This window comes from Apodemus sylvaticus, chromosome 2 (assembly GCF_947179515.1).
Source record: "Apodemus sylvaticus chromosome 2, mApoSyl1.1, whole genome shotgun sequence".
NCBI classification, from domain to species: Eukaryota; Metazoa; Chordata; class Mammalia; order Rodentia; family Muridae; genus Apodemus; species Apodemus sylvaticus.
In genome coordinates this window covers 113,183,730-113,190,366 of record NC_067473.1, presented here as the reverse complement: position 1 = coordinate 113,190,366, position 6,637 = coordinate 113,183,730, and positions in this window count along the sequence as shown.

Sequence of the window (6,637 nt, the reverse complement as noted above, 5' to 3'; positions counted from 1 at the left end):
GTGCCGTGAGCGGTAGGCGTGCTCTCACCCACATCTGCTCTTAGGTCATCTCGGGATGGGCCTTAACCACCCATGGCTAGGCTTTAGTCAAGTCTGTGATCTACTTTTTTAATTATGTGTATATGTGTGTGTTTCTGCATGTGTGTATATGTGATCTACTTTCTAAATTATGTGTATATGTGAATGCAGCTGCCTCGGGAGGCCAGAAGAAGGCCCTGGTCCCTGAAGCTAACATTACAGGCAGTTGTGAGTTGCTTGCCTTCTGAAAGAGCAGCAGGTACTTTAAAATGCTGAACCGACTTTCCAGCCCTCTGGTCTTAAGCATGTTGCGCGATGTTGCTAGCCCCCGACGCTTCCTTCTGCTAAACCAGGAGCCACGGGTGCCATCTTTGCTTCTCTATGGAAGGGACACATGCACTAAGTCTTTGTGTTGTTTCATTTTCAACATGGACGTGGGTTTTACTTCAGAATAAAAGGGATTGAAAACACAGGCACGCATGCACACACACACACATACACTTCAGCTAAGAAGGAGATGCTGAAATAAGGGTCTTTTTTTTTTCAAGACAGGGTCTTACTACATAGTTCAGACTGGTCTTGAGCTCACTGTGTAGCCCAGACTAGCCCAGAATTTGTGATTCTCCTGCCTTAGTTCTCCAAAGTCTTGGGATTATAGGTGTACACTGGTGTGCCTTTAAGAAGGCCCACAGTTAAGTAAAAGGAGAAATTCATGGCTTGCTTAGTAGAGAAGTCAGGACTAAGACACCCTCAGGGCTGCACAAAAGACTGGGAGTCAGGGTCCCAGCCCCTGGAATTAGGATTCAGTGTTAGAGGGAGCCTCTCTGTCTGTCATCTCTGCTTGTCCTGCCTGATTTCTCTCTCTCCCGCTATTAATGTCCCCCCCCCCCCCCCGCCCCTGTAGGAAAGATGGCTGCTGCCGAGATGACACAATGAGCAAAGGCATGTGCTGCTGTGTTTGGTCTCCAGATCCCACGAGGCAGGCAGGCAGGAGAACTGACTCAAGTTGTCCTCCAACCTCTATGTGTGTGCTTTGGCACGCATGTGCATGCACACATGCACAAAATAAATGTTAAAGAAAGAAATATGGCTGCTTCCACATTCTTTCAGCCACAGATCTCAGAAGCCAAAGCTACTTTTTCATCTCTAAACCAAGAATCACAAGGACAGCTCTGCTCATATCACGTGACTACATTGAACCAATGAGTGTGTCCCAGGAAATGGGATACTGTGATTGGCCAAGCCTAAGTCACATGCCTGTCTGGAGGGAAAGATTACATTATGCGAAGAATGGGCATAAGGAAGTTGGAGAGGAAAAGAAAAACAAAACAAAACATTAGTTGTAGTTTACTAAAGGTATTTTAGATGTAGATAGTGATCTTTCAAAAATTAAATCTAAATGCGTTCCTTCCAAATTAAAACTTTCTAATGGTTTCTTATGATACCCAGGAGAAATTCCAAACCCTTCCTTCTAATTTAGAGCCCTATTGGCTAGGGTACTTATTCTCTTGCTCAAGTTTATATATATATAATATATATATGTGTAATATTTATAAATATATATTTTATATATTTATGTATATTTATATATAAATATATAATATATAATATTTATAAATATATTATAAATACACATATATTTATATATATTCGTATATGACTATGTATATATATATATATAAACTTGAGCAAGAGAATAAGTATCCTAGCCAATAGGGGCTATAAATATATATAAGTAATAATAAGTATATATATAAATAATATATATATATAAAGTAATATATATGTATTTTATTTTTTATTTGTTTTTTATTTTTTCTTCCCTCTTACTCAAGGTAACCACCGTACCAGCCTTCACCCACATTGTGGACGTTAAGGCTTTTCCTACCTTTTGTCTATTGAACTCATTATTCCTGGCAGGCCTGGCTCCTCCCAGCTATTTGGGCTTCTCTTAAGTATCACTTCCAGAGTGAGCCCCGCCCCATCACTCAGTATAGATGCTTGTCTGTTGCTGGGATAAAAGACCCTGACCAAAGCAGCTTAGCAGGGGACCACAGCCCATTGCGGTGAGGAAGTATGGCGGCAGGAAAATGAGGATGGCCTGGCAGTCAGGAAGCAGAGCGACCACGTTTCATCCCCACATAGAGGGGAGAGAGAGACAGAGACAGACAGACAGAGAAACAGAGAAACAGAAACAGGCAGAGACAAAGAGAGACAGACAGAGAAAGAGAGAGAGACAGAGAGACAGAGTAATAGAAACAGACAGAGACTTCGTTCATAGTGATTAACTTCCTCCAACAAAGGTTCCACTGCCTAAAGGTTCCATAACCTTTGCAAACAGCACCACCAGCTGGTGCCCGTGGGAGCCCGTGGGAGACATTTCATACTTACACTTAAACACTACCTACATACACATCCTTATCATTAATGTGCATTTCCTCTTTTCGCTTGTTCATTCTGTTAGGATTATTTCCGCTCTTACTAAGCCTATACTTCATACCATCCTGCACCATAGCCGTTTAGCATAATCCTAAATGTATAGTGTCTAAGAAGTACCCTACAGAGACGTCCACAGCGTTTACTGAATGAGTCCATGTGACCATCGCTGGGGCTCGCCGAGTCACAGGAAGAACTAGGGAGTACTCCCTCCTGTAAGAACTCACAAGGTGCCAGCTGCCTCTGTTCCACAGCACTGAGTCATGGCTGCTGGGAAGCCTCTGTCTCTAAGGCTGACTGACTTAGTTGCTTTTCTGTTGCTGTGGTAAAACACCACAACCAAAAGCAACTTACGGGAAAAAGACTTGGTTTTGGCTCACGGTTCCAGAGGGGTAAAAGTTCACCACGGCCAGGAAGCCTGGCGGGCGTGGTGACAGCAGCAGCGGGTAGTGTGACTGGAGCAGAAAACTACGAACTCACACCCTCAACCACAAGCACAAGCTCAGAAGAGTACACTGTAAGTAGGGAGGGGCTACCCAAGCTCGAAGCTGACCCCAGTGACTCACAAGACCTTGCATCTTAAGCCTGCTGAACAGCACCAGTAACTGGGCTCTAAGCGCTCACCCGCCTGAGCCTGTGGAGGTCACATTCAAACCGCCACAGACTCTGCCGCAGGTGGTGTCAGGGTGTTTCCCTTTTGTTTTTATTTTTTTTAAAGATTTATTTATTATATGTAAGTACACTGTAGCGGTCTTCAGACACCCCAGGAGAGGGCGCCAGATCTCATTACAGATGCTTGTGAGCCACCAAGTGGTTGGTTGCTAGGATTTGAACTCATGACCTTCAGAAGAGCTCCTAACCTCTGAGCCATTTCTGCAGCCCCAAAATTCACCTTTTCTTTCTTTCTTTCTTTCTTTCTTTCTTTCTTTCTTTCTTTCTTTCTTTCTTTCTTTCTTTCTTTCTTTCTTTCTTTCTTTCTTTCTTTCTTTCTTTCTCTCTCTCTCTCTCTCTCTCTCTCTCTCTTTCTTTCTTTCTTTCTTTCTTTCTTTCTTTCTTTCTTTCTTTCCTTTCTTCATTCCTTCCTTCCTTCTTTTCTTTTCTTTTTCCAAGACAGGGTTTCTCTGTGTAGTCCTGGAACTCACTCTGTAGACCAGGCTGGCCTCCAACTCAGGAATCTGCCTGCCTCTGCCTCCCAAGTGCTGAGATTAAAGGCATGCACCACCACCGCCTGCCTGTGTTTTCCTTTTATAACTCCCACAAGCTCCCTCTAGATTGAGTTCTGGACTCCAACTTAAACCTTAATTTTCTTTGGGCTCTATTAATAATTCATGTTTGGATATTTGTAGATTGATCTTTCCTGCTCTTCCTTTCAGATCAAAGAAATTAAACATATTTATCTGAGATACAATATTCTTTTCTGAGAATAAACATCCTAAACAGGAATAGTTGCTTTAAAAAAAAATCATGTCCATACATGTACTAATTTGTATGTTTGGTATAGTAAACATTTTTCATACTAAACTAAACTCCAGAAAGTCTAGAATAATTAGTCATATTCGTAGTCAAAGAAACAGGTTCAGAGAAGGAGCCTGCTGAGGGTCACACACTCATCTCCTAGTTGAGTTGGGACAGTTTACAAGCGTCTCAGATTCTGAAGCCTGTGTGGAGATGTATTGCTAAAGATTTTCATCTTAGTGTTAATTCTAAGACTAACAGAAAAATACAGTGATTCAATGAAAATATGACTCAGTGTTGGTATGAAAACATGTCTGCAACACTGGCTAGTGAGAAAGAGCCAACGAGGGGGGAGAAGAGTCACCCGGAGAGCCGGGCGCCCCGGAGAGCCGGGCGCCCCGGAGAGCCGGGCGCCCCGGAGAGCCGGGCGCCCCGGAGAGCCGGGCGCCCCGGAGAGCCGGGCGCCCCGGAGAGCCGGGCGCCCCGGAGAGCCGGGCGCCCCGGAGAGCCGGGCGCCCCGGAGAGCCGGGCGCCCCGGAGAGCGAGTCGAGCACTCGGGTTCTGCAAGCTCTGCGGAGCTGGGAATGGCTCAGAGCATCAACACTGGGTAAGTAAGACACTCAGTGCTGAGCACAGGCCAGGATGAAAGCAAGAGCTCTAGATACGTCTAAACAGACACAGGCACAAACAAGGATAGTGCCCAGACCACAGAGGAGAGCACGGATCCGCCTCTCCCGCTGATGTAAGGACGTGGGTGTTGGACTCTCTTCTGGCTTTGGCCTTGCACTAATCTCCCCTCTTTGCAGACAGGGTGTATTAAGATGTCTGGTCTCAGAACGACTTGGCTTCTTGACAATATCCAATCCAAGCAGTGCCCCGAATTCTTAAACCTTTCTTCACATCACCTGCAGTGGCCCAGGCCCCATAATAGGCTCCTCCCAATGCCCCGCCCTTACCGCAACGTCTCACAGACCCCCACACTCCCTTTGACCACAGAGAGCCGTAAGCTTGCCGATGCCTGCTCATGGTGGTTTGAGGCAGGAGAGCACTGGCAAGTACTGTCATCTCACTATCGACTGTGATGATGGCACATCGCTATTGTCACAAGTTTGTGTGGGACAACACAGCCAAACTGTCAGTGATGGCTAGTTCTGGTAGAGATTTTACCTTTAACTTATGTATGGTGTGTGTGTGTGTGTGTGTGTGTGTGTGTGTGTGTAGGCCAGGGGTTGATGTTAGGCATCTTCCTCAACCATTCCTCACTTTATTTATTTAGTTTTGATATAGTCTCTCGCTGAACCTGGAGGTGACTAGCTAGCCTGGCTAGCCAATGAACTTCAGGGATTCTCATCTCTGGCCTCCCAGTGCAGAGAGATCACAGCCATGGACCACTGTGCCCATCTTTTTACATGGGCATGGGGGACTTGAACTTAGGTCTTCATGTTTGCTCCACGATCATGCTGCTGAATGAGCTCTCTGCCCAGCATCAACTTACATTTTTAATTAAAGCATAACATCTATTTATTTATTTGGTATGTATGTCTGGGCATATGTGGCATATATGTATGTAATGGTAAGAGGGCAATCTGTGGGAGTTAAGTCTATATTTCCATCATGTAGGTACCAGGGATTGAACTGGGTATTTTTTTACATAAAAGTATATATATGTGTGTGTGTGTGTGTGTGTGTGTGTGCACGCACGCGCGTGTGCGCTTTGTATCTTTTATTTCATATTTATCATGTATTACATATTAATATATATAAATTTTATATATTTAAATATATTTTATGTAAGTATTGTCTTTTTATATATTTATATGAGCTTTGTATTTTTACATTACTTCCTAGTTTATAATGAAGTTATGGAAGGAGGAGACTGAGAGCTGGTCCTGGATACACGAGGAGTGACCATGGCAATAAATTCCAAGTCCCAAGAGGATTGATCCCAACACACTATGTCACTCTGGGACATCCGCGTACCTTGCTCATTGTCTCAGGTCTATAGCTCTTGAAGGCCCTGCTCCTGGTGAAGGCCATCCAGCCCGGCCACCCTCTAGTTCTATGATGGGAACTGGGTCGGAAAGGAAGATGAGGGCACGGGGGTGGGGTGGGGTAGGGGTGGAGGGTGGGGGTGGGGGGGAAGATGATGAAGAAGCTGTAGGAAAGCTGTGGGGCAATGCCAGCTAGCAACTGGATTAGCTATCTGCTCATTGCTGTGACACCATAGCTTCCCGGAGTCCCAGCTCCAGGAGGTCAGGGGTCCGAGTGGGAGACATGGAGTTGGAGATAAGCAGACACACACACACATACTATGTTTGAAGCACAGTACTCTAATTTCCTCCTTTTCTCTTCTGACTTTATTTTTTTATCTCTTATATACTACTCAGAACAAAAGTCTTTATGCAGAAAGAGATGACCTTATAATCATAAGTCACATAAAGAACAAATTTCCTCAGAAGCCCCCATGTGGTTAAACATTCCTCCCAGTTTTTCTTCTATACTACATCTTTACCCAAAGAAACAATTCTTTTATGACTGATTAACAAAGTTTATGCAAAAAAAACCCCAAAAAACAAAAAACAAAAAACAAAAAAACAAAAACAATGTTTATGCAAGCAGAGTATATTTCAGCCAGTTTCTTGTACTGGCTGACAGCAGTTTGTGGTTACAGAGTGGCCGACTGTTGTTCTTGTTCTAGCTTACAAAGCCTGGCTGAGCCAGCCTGGCC